Genomic DNA, 14,545 nt, shown 5'->3' with positions numbered 1-14,545 from the left:
CCTACCAGCTGAAAGCTTATTTTGTTTGAACCAGGTCCCAACCACCCCCTGCCTCCCTTCGGGAGGGAGGTAAGGAGGGACCAAACCAAGAAGGGTGTGATTTTCCCGAGGGGCCACTGCTAAAATGAAGTCGGGCATCATGCGGGGCTAGAAGCTGTGGCTGCAGGAAGCCAGAGCTGATGCCCTTCCCGCAGCCTCTCTCTAGCCCCGAACCTGCGGGAAGAAAGTACTCCCCCCTTCCAGCCCGTTCGGGTTGGTTTGCGCTGGAATGCCACGCTTTTCAAAGTGTCTGAGTGATAGGCACTTTCTAAATATGTACAGCGATGGTCTGATAAGCAACTAAGCGTCTGGCTTCGTGGGTTCATGCCCCGAGGCCGGGCGGCCGGGGGAGGGTTGGGGGCTCAGCTGAAACCTCAGCTCCAACCTCAGCTCCTCCTTACAGGCCCGGCTTGCAAACGGTCCGATTCACTGCTGGGGTTTCCATTTTCCAATTACTTCTGGGACTGGAAGAACATGACAAGAGACACCTCCCCAGCCCCATCTCCTGCGTCCTGCCCGCGACTCAGCCCAGGTGACCCAAACGGCTGAGTCAACTTGGTGCAACCGGAGCGTTCCTATCGCGCCGGCCGCCCCCAGTCCCCTTCGCCCCTCGCTTGGCCCCACAATGCGCCCTTGTGCCGCGCCTGCAGTCAGGCCGGGGATTTGGCCCAGGGATGGGAGGAATATTCGTCAGATATTTAAAACAGAGCCGAGAACAAAGCAGACCTTTGTGCAGCGAGGCGGCCCGGGAGCTAGGAGCCGGGCCCCCCTCCCTCCTCCTGGCGCGCACACAGCTGGGCCAGGCGAATGCGCATGCGCGCAGCGACCAGCGAGCTCGGGTTCAGGGCCAGCTTCTATCCAAGGTAAGCGGGGCGCTGCGTTAGCCCCTTCTCGCCCTGAGCCCCCGGCGGCCGGAAGCAGAAGCTGGCTCTAGTCCGCAGGCGGCTGCGTGTTTAACTGAAAAAAGAAATAGTCATCTTCCATGTTTCTGTAGGACGCACAGATCAAGATAAAATGACACACCACTTGAGAAGCCAGATTTTAAATGACTGGAAATAATGGGACACTTGGGTCAGGTAAAAATCAAGATATTTGGAAAACGGGCCGTTTTCGGCAACCTTTTGATAGGCACATTCTTCTTCCGGGTTGTTTATGCTGGAAGACCGGCTCTTTCATTTTTCTGTTCACCGTCACTTGGAATTTGGAAGATGTGTGTTGGTTGTTGTCAAGGGCCCGGCTTTTGTTTTAGGTTGTGGGCTGACTGGACGGTGTTTATTTATTTATTTTTTTAAATAACTAAATAGCTAAATACAAGTATGCATGGTACAAAAGATGAGATTGTGTCATGAACCAAGAAATGTATAATTAACGAAATTTTAGGCAGAAGAAAGAAAGGGTTAAGAGTAGCTATTAAATATATGTTGGGGAAGGAGATTGAAAGTTTTCTCAAGTAGGATAGACTAGGAGTGAGTTGGTGGGAGGTGGCATATGCAAAGTACCCCCATTCTGCTTTATATTGACAGTGTTTGCACCCCATAGGTAATGGGCACTGGTAGACAGAGGTTGGGGGAAGCCAGTGGCCGGCTTAGAAGTGCGTTATGGTGCTTGAATTATTCAGATGGGTGAGAGAAAGGCAGTCCCAACCAGATGATTTCACAGCCTTCCAAATGCAGCTCCTGGAGCATGTTCAGTGAGGTTAGATGGACCTCCCCCATCAAACAAGTCAGGGGTTGCGCAAGGACTCAAACGGGGTCTGATGACTGGTAGGGCTAGGTCTTTGTAGTAGCCCACCCTGCTCCAACTGTGGACACACATGGTTTTGAGGAATTCATGGCTTTCTTTTTCCTTCATAGCTCAGTTACCTGGTGGTCACAAGAAAGCAAAGGGATTTTTATGTGACATCATCTTGGCAAGAAGCTCCCTTACCAACCTTGACCTCTAGGTCTCCATGGCAAATGCTGCTGGGACATCATTGGCACCAGATCACATCCCTTAAAGGCCACGCTGCAGCAAGGGCAGATAAATAATTTCGTGGCAACAGTCACATAGCAAACTCATTCTTAAATGTGGGCTGGTTAGTTAGGATGATGTAAGTGGTTTTTTTCCACTCTCTTCCACATTCTGTCTCTAGAATTCTAGGCCTAGGACATAGTCCAAGAATGTACCTTGGGGTTTGAGGTAAGAAAACAGGCTGGAGTGGGACTTGAAGAAGTACATTCTAGATACAAGGATAAATTATCTTTCCTTTCCCAGGTGAGAGTTCATTTTCTGTCTTGGTTCAACAAAGGTATGTTATCTTTATTTGAAGGAAGCTATAATAGATAGTCTTCAAGATGGCAGACTTTAGTTCTTTCCTTCCTCAGATTCATGGGCTGCTTCTCACCCCTTAAATCTGGTCCACCTGACCAACAGCATATGGTAGGAGCGACACTCTGGAACTTCTAAGGCTTGGTTGTAAGAAGCCTTGCAATATATGCCTGGATCTCTTAGACCCTTCAATACTGGAACACTTGTTCTAGAAATCGGCCACCATCCTGTGGGAAGTCCAAGTCACAAAGAGAGGCCAGAAATAGCTGCTGCATTCAAGAGCCCTAGCTGATCTCTCAGCCAATGTTCAGCATCACTGCCAGCCATGTGATGACGTTGACCTTGGACGTCCAGCTCAGTAGAACCTTCAGATGACTTCAGTCCTAGCCATTCCAACTGCAAGATGTCCTGAGTGAGAACCAGTTAGCTGAACCCAGTCAACAGAGATGTGAGAGATAATAATGCACTGTTCTGAGACACTAAGTTTTAGGGTATCTGTCACGTAGCAATAGGTAATTAAAGAGGAATGACATGCTAGATAGGTTGGGGAACATAGGAGAGGACCTCCTGATAGCCACTTTGAAAGGCTTTATTTCTCAGGATTTTTTGCCCCTGCATTCCCTCAACACTATTCCTGCTTTCTGAGCTGTGTCTGGCACATGGCACCATATAAACCTTGCACTGCTCACTAACTGTGCCATGTATATTGGTCTCCTCAGGTCGATGGTGGACACTTTGAAAGTAGGGACCTATTTCGTTTGATTCCTACCCTCCTTACCACTGACAGATTTGTCAAGCTGTTCCAGTAGATGAGTGCAGAGGATGGCAGCTGGAACAGCATCTTGAGGTGCTTATGTGGCATGGCTTCTGATCTTTGACATTTGATAGCTGAAGAACATGCTATTTGGGCCCACCCGGGAGCCAGCCACACCATGGGGGAGTCTGAACCTCACCCACACTGTGGCTGCTCAGGGGAAGGAGACCAGGGCCAAGAATGCAGTTGCTAACCTCCTGCTTAGATTTGCCTCTTTGGGGGCAGCCCTAGAAACCTAAAGAAGAGCTAAAACTGTGTGGATAGGATAACCCAGGAGACACAGAGAACCTATTGTAGGAAGGAGACAGGATCAAGATCTCCCCCAGCTGCCCATCTAGGGATATGGATGTTTAAGCCATGCTAGGGTCAGAAGTGGGAACATAGGTTAGCTTGAGTAGAACCTGGTGCCTGTGCAGGAATCCTGCCTTCTGCGGGCTACTTGGGAGGTCAGGGAGGGAGGATGGCTTGAGTCTGGAAGGTTGAGGCTGCAGTGAGCCATGTTTGCACCACTGCACTACAGCCTAGGCAACAGAGTAAGACCCTGTCTCATAAAAATAAACAGTCTGGCGAGCCCAGTACATATTCAGAGCTTGGGGGAGAGAGAGGAGAAAGGCAGGACAAAGGTGGCTCAGGAGGCAGTCCTTCATTCTGCCAATAAACATTCTTTTGTAAATCAGGTCTGGCTTGAGGCACAGGGTAGGCAGAAAAGAGCAAGGGAGACAAAGTCCCTGTCTCAGGTAAAATACCTAGAGGAGTTGTAGCTCCGATACACATCTCATGACATAGGCAGAGCTTAGCTGACCATGGGTATGGGGGAGCTGTGGTCTTCCCTCCTCATTGTATCCCAGTCTTTGGGCTTTGTGAAAGAAGACCTGGAACTCCTGTGCTATGAGGTGGTGATGAATGTGGGCACTAGAGCTACATGATCTAGTCCAGGTCCCGGCTGCATCACTTATTGGCTGTGTCACCTCGGGCAAGCTACTTAAACTCCTTTAGTGTCTCATCAGTAAAAATAATAACAGTAACAGTGTTTTATCTCAAGGTGGTCTGAGGATTTCATACAATCATCCTGGCAAAGTGACCCCTTAGCTCCACGTGTAGCACCGCAGGTGCTCCGGAGCCACCTGCTTCTATCCTATGTACTTCCCACAAGGCATGGGAGGGCTCTGGATGTGAAATTATCTGCAGGGTCCAAGTAACTTTTGCTTAGAAAAAACAAAAGGGATGATAAGGGAAGAAGAGGAAGTCTCACTTAGGAATGAAGTTGCCCAGGGCCCTGTTTGCTGAGAAGATCACACAGGAATCATATGACATTGGTCTGACTTTCCTGGTCAGGGTGCTTGCCTGTGTCCCACCACCAGGAACTGCCCACACATGCGCTGAGTTTCAATAGCACTGAGATCCTAGGCTGCTCTTCCTGAAACTCAGGAGAAGTTTGGGCTTCCCTCCTTTAAGATCAGAGGTGGCTCCCAGGTAATTGCCTGGTAGATATAAGAGCCATAGAGGACTTGGAATTATGAGGGTAGGGAACTGCAGTTTGGGGAATCCCAGAGTCTCAGGAAGCATTTTGGTTCCATCTCTTGACCCCACTTCATGGTCTGGCGTATGGAGGCGCCAGAAGTGCTAGGAGAGCTGTGATTGGCAGGCCTTGCTCCCTGCCCATCTTCCCTCTTAGCTTCCCCAGCACCATAACCCCGTTTAGACTGGGCATATGGGCAGATAACACAGGATATCATGCTGGGGATTGCATTTCTGAGAGGGGGCGACCGCCCTTGCCCATAAGTATGAGTTGCCTTTGCTAAATATCCCTGCAATGTAAAGTGATTAGCAAAGGGGACCATGGTCCTTTGTTCTACACCCATCAAATGTGCTGAAATCATTCTTTTCCAAGCAGCACATCCACATTATGCCACCATTCAGATGACACCAAGAGCTAATCATCCTGAGTATGAGATGTGTTCTCTGGTGAGATGCCTGGACCTCCACAGGGAAGGTCATTCTCTTGCGAAAATGCCCGCTTCCCCTCATCTTTCAGGGACCCCCTTCCTGACCAAAAACTCAAGGTAAGCAAATCTAGAGCCCAGTGTTTGGGCTACATTCCAGACTCCTGGTGTTTCCAACCCAGAGGGCTCATACTCACTGCAAATCTTTACTCTTCTTAAAAGTAGTTTAACCTGGCCGGGCGCGGTGGCTCAAGCCTGTAATCCCAGCGCTTTGGGAGGCCGAGGCGGGTGGATCACGAGGTCAAGAGATCGAGACCATCCTGGTCAACATGGTGAAACCCCGTCTCTACTAAAGATACAAAAAAATTAGCTGGGCATGGTGGTGCATGCCTGTAATCCCAGCTACTCAGGAGCCTGGGGCAGGAGAATCGCCTGAACCCAGGAGGCAGAGGTTGCGGTGAGCCGAGATCGCGCCATTGTACTCCAGCCTGGGTAACAAGAGCGAAACTCCGTCTCAAAAAAAAAAAAAAGTAGTTTAACCTTTGGGAGGTCGAGGTGGGTGGATCACGAGGTCAAGAGATTGAGACCATCCTGGTCAACATGGTGAAACCCTGTCTCTACTAAAAATACAAAAAATTAGCTGGACATGGTGGCGTGTGTCTGTAATCCCAGCTACTCAGGAGGCTGAGGCAGGAGAATTGTCTGAACCCAGGAGGCAGAGGTTGTGGTGAGCCGAGATTGCGCCATTGCACTCCATACTGGGAAATGAGAGTGAAACTTGTCTCAAAAAAAAAAAAGTAGTTTAACAGAAAGAAGACATTTGATCTTTCCTTAGTACATTTCAATAGTTAGATTTTCACTGTCATCTGAATTCAAGACACAGAAAAACAAAGCACAAAGCCCTACTGGTCCTTCTAGTTTATCCATCATATTTCATTACCTTCTAAGAAGTCTGCCTTATTAGCATATCTGATCACCTGAGGAATACCTGGCTGGAATGTTTAGATGGTAGTAAGGGAATGATTGGCTTATTTTCCTCCTCAGATGTAATTCTTTGGGCTCTCCACCCAGGGTCACTACTAGCCCATATGGCACCTATGTCTGAATTAGAAAAAGGTACCCTTCCTCTTTGTGGATACAGCCATGCCAGGGCACAGCTTGGCAGGCCGAGTGCATGCTGAATTTCAGCCCCCATCTGCCCTCTGTGCAGGTTGGCCTTTTGCAGTGAACAGCCTGCACAACTGTACATGGTGGCCTTGCCTATACTCAATGTTACTAGCTCTCATTTCTCTTGTGGGAAAGGTGGGTGTTGGAGAGGGAAGGGAAAGAAGATGTTTGTTGCTGTATATTACGGACAGGTTCCCCAAGAGTGGGCATGTTTTGAGGTCTGGGAGAGTTTCAGGGCATTTTACAGCTGGGCCCACTTTCCCTGGGACTGAGAAGTAGGGCTTAGAAATTAAGGCAGTCCTTGGGGAGGGAACAGCTGGTCAGTCTGCCCATAATCCTGCCCAGAAACCTGACAGCAGACAGCCCTGGATTTGCTCATTTGAATGCTTTAAGAGAATTTCTAAGAACCCTTCACCCTCTTCTGAGAAAAAGAAGGTAGGTTCATGGCGCTATTCTCCCCTTGCCTCCCATGGAGATTTGGTCTGTGGTTAGGACATCTGGGCACAGGAAGTATTAACCCGTCTCCGCTTTCAGATCTAAATCCAATTACCTGTCCAGGGGCTTGCCTTCCTCACTTTGATGAATTAATTTACAGAGTTCTCCATGGTGTGGTCTGGGGGTGTCAGGAGGGGGCAAGTCTAGAAGACTCCCTGTGGGATCCCAGGGGTATCATCTTCCCCAGCTGTAACCCAGCATAAACACCTCTACAACTGAATGAACAGCACATAGCATGTCCCTAACATGAATAGACCTCGGGAGGAATCATGACATCTAGTTTTTTGTTTTTGTTTTTGTAAATGGATACATTAATAGACCCAAGATAATCTTGTAAGTAACTAAGGGCTATCAGGAAATGCAGAGATATTTGTTCATTTCCTATTCATTCATTCATTCATCAAACTACTGAGTGTCTACTCTGTGCCACCCCAGTGTTAGGCTCTGGGGGTGAGGAGGTAAGAGAAATGCACTTTTGCCTTTCATTTAAATGGCATCTTCTCAGAAAGGCCTTCCATGACCACCCTCTTCCCAGACTTAGGACCTCCTGTGAACACTCCCTCCCTTTTGGTAAACAGCCTCCCGCTTTAATTAATTACTTGATCCATTTTTGTCTTCCCCACTAGACTCAACCTCAGGAGGAGAGAGACCATGTCTGCAGGAATCAAAATGAATCAGCACCAATCCTGGCCCAGGATGATATAGGTTGACTGAATCAGTTGTTCCCCGTCGAGTGTCCTGGAAGTCAGAATGGCTCTTCCCCTGTGATGCCCCTCGGCTTAGGCCATCTGGCCCCTGTGGAGGGTCTAATCCCAAGTAAGGATTCTGCTCCTGAGAGGGCCAGGACCAGACAAGGTCTCTCCTAAAGGCAGTGACTCTAGGACAGATGGGACAGTGACTAAAGGCAGTACCTTAAGGCAGTGACTCTAGGACAGATGGGACTCTGGAGGCCTGGATGGTAAAGGGGTAACTGGAGCTCAGGGATGCAGGCCAGGTTAGAGGCATGCTCTCCCATCCATTACAGGTACCCAGGTTCCAGGCTGACCCCTCTTTTAGGAAAGAAGTAAAGACATGAAGAGTAACCCTCTGTGGGCCTGTGCTGACCTACCTGCCATCTCAACCCCCAGATCTGCCAGAGGCCTGAGTGACATGGGAAAGGGGAGTGGTGTGGGGGCTGCTTGGCCTGCCTCCTGCACCGCAAAGCTCCGGGTTTGATTACACTCACTGTCACGGTGCACAGAACCTGCAACCCCACTGGGGAGATCAGCTGGGTCCTGATTGCTAACAGCATTGTTTTATTCTTGCTAAGCCACTACATCTTGGCTCTGTTGTTATGTTTCCAATAGCAACAGGGGGAAAGGCAACTTTGTCTACTTTGAGAGCTTATTTTTCCTCTTGTAGGATGGGATGTAAACAGCCCAGGGCCCCAGCCTGAAGACTTATGCCCTGGGGGCCCGTAAGGAGAAGGCCAGTTTAGCTCTGTCTCAGGCAAACAGGGGTCATGCTCAGGCTGGGGTCATGGAGGAGCCAGGAGCCAGGAGCTAATCAGCTCTTCTGGAACTGGGCTCAGCTGCCCTCTTCAGTTTTGAATGGTTACAAAATATCCATGGTGGCTGAATGGCAAGAGAAGAAAGGTGGCTATGGAGAAGTGCAGTGACACCATTAGCACCCTTGGGCATCACTCGGGATGTGAAGAAAAAGAGGATTACCCCACAGGCCTGGATGAAAAATATAGGGGTTCTCTCTGGCAAGGGGCTTTTGCTTCCCATTGAGAAGGAGCTGCCATCATGAATAGATGGATGGATGCATGGACAGGTGGGTGAGTGGATGAATGAATGAAACAATGAGCATGAGATGGGATTCTCCAGGGATTGAATGTGACAAAGGAAGGAAAAATAAGAAAAAGTGAGGAAATGCAATGAGGTGGTTAAACTCTCTTAGGCAGGGATTGTCAAGGAGTGGTTTGGAAGGGCCTTACCCCCCTCCCCTCCAGTCTTCATTGGCTTCCCCGAAAGTCATTCTAAATAAATAAACATGCAAGCTAAGTGAAAAATAAAGTGTTTACTATACAAAACAGCCTGATGAAGGCCCCCCAGCTCCTGCATTGCCCAGCATTCCATCCATAGGTTCTCCTTTACAGAAACTCCTGAGCTGCCACTCATCAGCTGCAAGGCTTTCTCCAAATCCCATCCCAGACCAATTGTATTTGGGCTGTGGACAGACAGGTGAGGGCCTGAAACATGATTAGAGGACATTGGGAAAATAAACTTCAGATTCACTTGAGAATAGGAAGAGTTAAGGAATCTTAAACCTTTCGGTCACTCCTACCTAAGGATTTGGGGTATTAATTAACAAAGCAAATCATTGGGTAGATTGTCTCTGCTCTCACTTCAGTAAAAAATGTTAAGTACAGGCCTTTACCCAGGGAAGGACCAGTAGGAATAGTTCACTGGGGCCAGGGTCAAGCGTTAGGGGTCAAAGGACTATACTCTCTAAGCCTTGAGCAGCGAGTACAGAAGTGAGCAAGGCTCTTCTTTCATGGAAGGTTCTTATCAGAAACCAGAGCTGTCTAGAGGGCCACAGTGAGTCAGATTACAACAGCTACCCAGGGTGGGGATGGGTCAGAAGGGGTCATGTAGAGACTGTAGGTAAAGTTGCTATTCTTAGGCCCCTGCTACCTCAGGGGTCTGCTGATTCACTTGAAAATCTCTGGACTCCTGGGAAGATCCAGTCCAACAACTTGCCTAGCTCTTGGGTAAGCCTGGATTGCCTTTAATGCTAACAAATAATAAGACAGTAGAGACTTTTTCTCTAAAAGAAAGATGCAGTATCATTTTTAAGCCAATGCAAGAGGTAAGATGAGGAAGTCTGATTCCCAGAGAAGCATCAATCTTACCCCAGATCTTAGAAGGACTTCTGGAAGGAAAGGGAGAGAGGGGCTGACCCTGGAGTAGTGGCCCTGGAAGCTTTGATACTGAGTTCCAACAGGAGTAGGAGAAAGGTACATTATATTTGGGGCAAGGATCAAATGAAAGTCTAGGAAAAACATCAACCTTGGAGACTGAATAGGCTTGCCACAAGCTTCAAAAAGGGTCTTAAGTGTCCCTTTGATCAAGGAGTAGACAAAAAAGGTGCCCCACGCAGAAAATAACCTCCTCAGGAAGGCAAGTAGGTTTAATGGGTTTTCACAGAAGGGTGGGAGACCATTTCATTTTGCCTTTCTTAGGACAGCCGTCTGGGGATGCTTGCCTGAGAGGTTGTATGTTCACTGTAGCCTAATGTCTTTCAGAGTAGACTGTCACTAACTCTGACTCCTCCCACGCATGGATTCCTTCCACCAGACCTTTGGCTTCCGTTTGTAAATGTGCTTCAGCCCGAGAGTGAAGGATTGGAGGAAACTGTAGTACCTGACTATCTAACTTGCTTCCTTGACTTCAGGACTAACCTTTCTAAAACTCATGACTTTTCCTTCTTTATTTAAAATCTCTATCTTTTAACATTTTAATTAACTCATTTTATTGATCTATCTTTCTAGTTAAAAAACAAAAATAAATCTTCTCCCGGGAACATGTATCAGAAGAGAAAAGAGTCCCTACTGGCTAGGGCTAAAAGCTGAGTTGCTTGTGTGAACTTGGCCTGGAGCATGATCCCCAAATGATAGTTGTCTCCATGTGAGTGGTTTTTATCTGGTCTCCTGCTCTCTTAGCCCTGACCAGGCTATATCTGTTGCTAAGACCTAGAGGAAGAGATTTGGGTTAGCCTGTGAAGCAGAGCAGCTAAGCCAGGAATTCTAAGAACAAGGGACAAAAGAAAAAACAGGTAGGGAAAGTGGAGGGGGCACTTCTTTCCCCAGGTCTGCTGCTATGGTCCAGCCTCCTGAATTTGAGTTTCTCAAGTAGTCAGGGCTAGGCTAAGGGCAAACTGAGGCTACAGTTAATAAAGTGATCTGCCTAACGCCTTACTAGTTACTAGGCACTAGATGCTTTACATTTAGAGGCAGCATCAACAACCCTGTAGTGTCAGTCAGAATTCTGGTGGAAAAAAAGAGGAGAATTTAATGAAGGGACTGTTTATCAAGCTATGGGCAGAGTGTAGGGGAACTAACAAAGGAAGGTGCAATACTTCAAGCTTAATAACATTGAGGAGGTATTACCATCCCTAAATCCAAAGAATCAAGAGGAAGGAATAGTTAGGAGAATTCACAGAGAGTACCTATAAGGAGGGGCTTCCTCATAAGATGGTGACAGTGCAACTTTTGGAAGAGGGGCAAAACTAATCCACAGTGATTTGACAAAAGAGCAGCTAGGGGAATAAACATCTCTTCTGTCATGTACTTTCCTGTTTGTTATCTCTCTTTCCTTGGGCACAACTAGAAATTAGAGGTCAAAGGCACCCATTGATGAGTCTAGACAGGTCAACAGCACAAAGGGTGGCGAGTGAACCTGGAGAGCAAATGTAAGATAGCCAGCCTCCCAGGAACACAGAAGAGATTTGTTTGTAGTAACTTTCAAAACTGTTTGCTTCCTTCTCCGTTGCCATCCCTGTTCCTGCATGGCTTGCGGATGCTAGAGTTTATCTGCTGCTTCCTTATATCCTGGAACCCCCAGCCAGGTTATCAGTGTCTAGTTTCTGGACCTGCCTGCTATCATTCCATTTCTTTATCAAAACCTGTTCTTAAGATTTTTGCTTCTGGCCATGACAAAGCAACAGGATCCAGATTTACCCTCCCCGCTGTATACAACTAGAAAACAACAAAATAAATGTACTGATGGCTTCAGAGACTGTACAGCACATAGTGCAGAACTATGACCCATGAGATAAAGAAAATACATGTGGTAAGTGATCACCACAGTTTCTGATTGGAGGCGCATTCTGGACTTTACAGCAGGGGAAAAAATATCCCAAGCAGAATATAGTAGTCTTGCTGAGTTAAAATACAGAAATGAAGCTCAAGGAGACTGTAGATTAAAGTTGTGGGACAGAGTTCCAGAGAAAGGGGGACTATGTTAAAAAAAAAGCTCCAGAAATCTGCATAAGTGCCCTGTTGAGTGACTAATACTAAGATGTTCATACCCAGAGTGAAGCTTTGTAAGTCTGGGCAAAGAATGACCAGGAGCTATAAACTGAAAAATTCAGAGAGCTCACATGGGATTCTGAGATATACAAATATCAACCAGCTTAATCACCTGAGACATTCACTAGAGATCCAATAAGGATCATATGCAAATAGTAGGACTGAACTATCTCTAGAATAAAAAAAACTTTAGGCTCATTCTAACAAAGCTGAAAACAAGCCTCTAAAGGAATAATCTTATTCATAAGTAACCACCTGCCAGATAAAAACTCAATACTCTTTAAAGGAAGATTTAAAAATATACAGACATTCAACAGTGTAACCTTTAAAATATCCAACATCTAAGCAAAAATTACTAGGTAATTTTTTACTAGGTAGCAGAAAAATATGAATAATATCAAGAAAAAAGTCAATTAATAGAAACATGCCTGAAAATGACAGCATTGAACAGACAGGAATGAACAGACAGGCACATTAAAACTGTTTCAGTATGCAAAATATACTCCAGGATTTTAAGAAAAACACCCATAAAATGAGGAAGGAATGCACCTCTAGTGGTGAAAAAGACAATATATGAAATGAAAGGTCAGTGGCTGAAATTCAAAGCAAATTGGATGCTTTGAGGAGAAAAGTAAAACTGAAAACAGCAACAGGAACTATCCAAAATGAAGCACCAAGAGGAAGAAGCCTTAAAAAAATAAATAGAAATGAACAAAGTCCCATTAACCCTTGGGCAATATCAAGTGGTCTAACATATGTGTAATTTAAAAAGAGAAAAAAGGGAGAACAAATTTTTGACAAAATCAAAGCTGAAAATTTACCAAATTTGATAAAAACTATAAATACCACAGAGCCAGGAATCACAATAAACCCCAATCAGAATAAACAAAGAAAATCATACCATCATACCAAGGTATATCATAATAAAATTAGTGATAAAGAAACAATTGTAAAAGTAGTCTGGAAAATGATATATTTTATAGTATTATAGAGATGGGATATACTGCAGACATCTAATCTAAGCTATGCAAGCCAGAAGACAATGGAATGCTATATTTGATATACTGAATAATCAACAAACTCAAATTCTGTATCCAGTGAAAATACCTCTTAAAAATGAAAGCATAATGAAGACTTCTTGAGTTAAATGAAAGCTTAGAGAATTCACCACCAGCAGATATGGATTAAAGAAAGGTTAACATAACCTATATTTATCCGTAGGTTTACCATTTCTGGTGCTCTTCATTCTTTTGTGTAGACCCAAGTATTATTTTCCTTCTTCATTAACAAGGAGGAAATTGTAAATATAATAACACAAATAGTTTAAAAGTGAAAGAATTAAGAAATATATATTGTACAATGCTTATCATAAGAGAGCTGGAGTAGTTATATTAATAATAGAAAAAGAAGACTTTAAGACAAGGAATAGCACCAGAGGTAAAGAGAGACAATTTCACAGTGGCAAAATGAAAAATTAAAGAAGATTTAACAATTCTAAATGTTTGTGTACCTGCTGGCAGAGCTTCATAATTTATGAAACAAAAACTGACAAAATGTAAAGAAGAAATAGAAAAAACCATAGTCATAGTTTGAATGTATACATTTCATCATTCCTCTCTCAGGAATTAATAAAACAAATAATAGGCAGAAAAATCAGTAAATTGGTAAGGATATAGAAGATATGAACACAAGTATCAATCCATTTGACCTGACACCTATAGAAGACTCCACCCAACAATAACAGAACACCTATTTATTTTCAAGTTCCATGGAACAGTCACCAAAATAGACCATAATTTGGGCCATAAAAAACAACTAAGCAAATTTTTAAAATTTGAAATCTCACTGTAAAATTATTAAATTAGAAGTAAAACACAGAAAAATGTTCAGAAACATACATGAATATTTGGAAGTTAAACATTATATTTTACATATTCTATGGGTCAAAGAAGAAAATGCAAAGATAATTTAAAATGATTTTGAACTGAATGAAAATGAAGACATCACCAATTTAAAGTGTACAATTCAGTGGTTTTTACTGTAGTCACCATGTTATACAATAATCACCACTATCTAATTCCAGAAAATTTTCATCACTCAAAAAGAAATCCTATACCTGTTAGCAGCCAGTCTCAACTCTCTCCTCCCTGTATCACCTGTAAATTATGAATCTATTTTCTATTTTTACATATTTGCCCATTTTGTATAGTTCATATGAGTGGCAGAAGGAATTTTAAAGTTTTAAATGCTTACATTAGAAAAGAAGAAAGGCCCATTTTCGACTTGATTACCAACATAATTCAATAGGAATAGAACAGTCCTCTCAACAAACATCCATGTACATGGATGGTCATAAGTAAAAGAATGAAGTTGGAATCTTACCTCACACCATATACAAAAATTAACTCAAAATGGATCAAAGACCTAAATGTAAGAGGTAAAACTGTAAAACTTTTGGAAAAAGTATAGGTGTAAGTCTTTGTGACCCTGAATTAGGTCATGGTGTCTTGGCTATGACATTAAAAAAAAAAAGAAATATTCAAGAAGATAAATTGAAACTCATTAAAATTAAAAATGAAGTGAAAATAAAACCCGTGGCATGGGAAAATATTTGCAAATCACATGTATAAGTGACTTATATCAAGAACATATAAAGAACTCTTACTGCAACAATAAAAAGACAACCATTTTTTAAAAATAGGCAGA

General features: G+C 44.5%; 1 long non-coding RNA gene across 2 annotated transcripts; it reads left to right on the top strand.

Annotated features, from left to right (window-relative positions):
- Positions 1 to 844: 844 nt before the first annotated feature.
- On the top strand, positions 845 to 10,318 carry LOC144577432 (uncharacterized). 2 transcript variants are annotated; one of them, XR_013521294.1, is made up of 3 exons: positions 845 to 902; positions 5,055 to 5,223; positions 7,392 to 10,318. It is a non-coding gene; the product is annotated as an uncharacterized LOC144577432 (long non-coding RNA). The 2 variants fall into 2 exon arrangements; XR_013521293.1 differs by having other exon boundaries at positions 845 to 5,223.
- The last annotated feature ends 4,227 nt before the right edge of the window (positions 10,319 to 14,545 follow it).

The sequence above is a fragment of the Callithrix jacchus genome, chromosome 8 (genome assembly GCF_049354715.1).
Source record: "Callithrix jacchus isolate 240 chromosome 8, calJac240_pri, whole genome shotgun sequence".
NCBI lineage: Eukaryota > Metazoa > Chordata > Mammalia > Primates > Cebidae > Callithrix > Callithrix jacchus.
The sequence above is the reverse complement of the archived record's forward strand: the minus strand, read 5'-3'. Positions and strand labels throughout refer to the sequence as shown.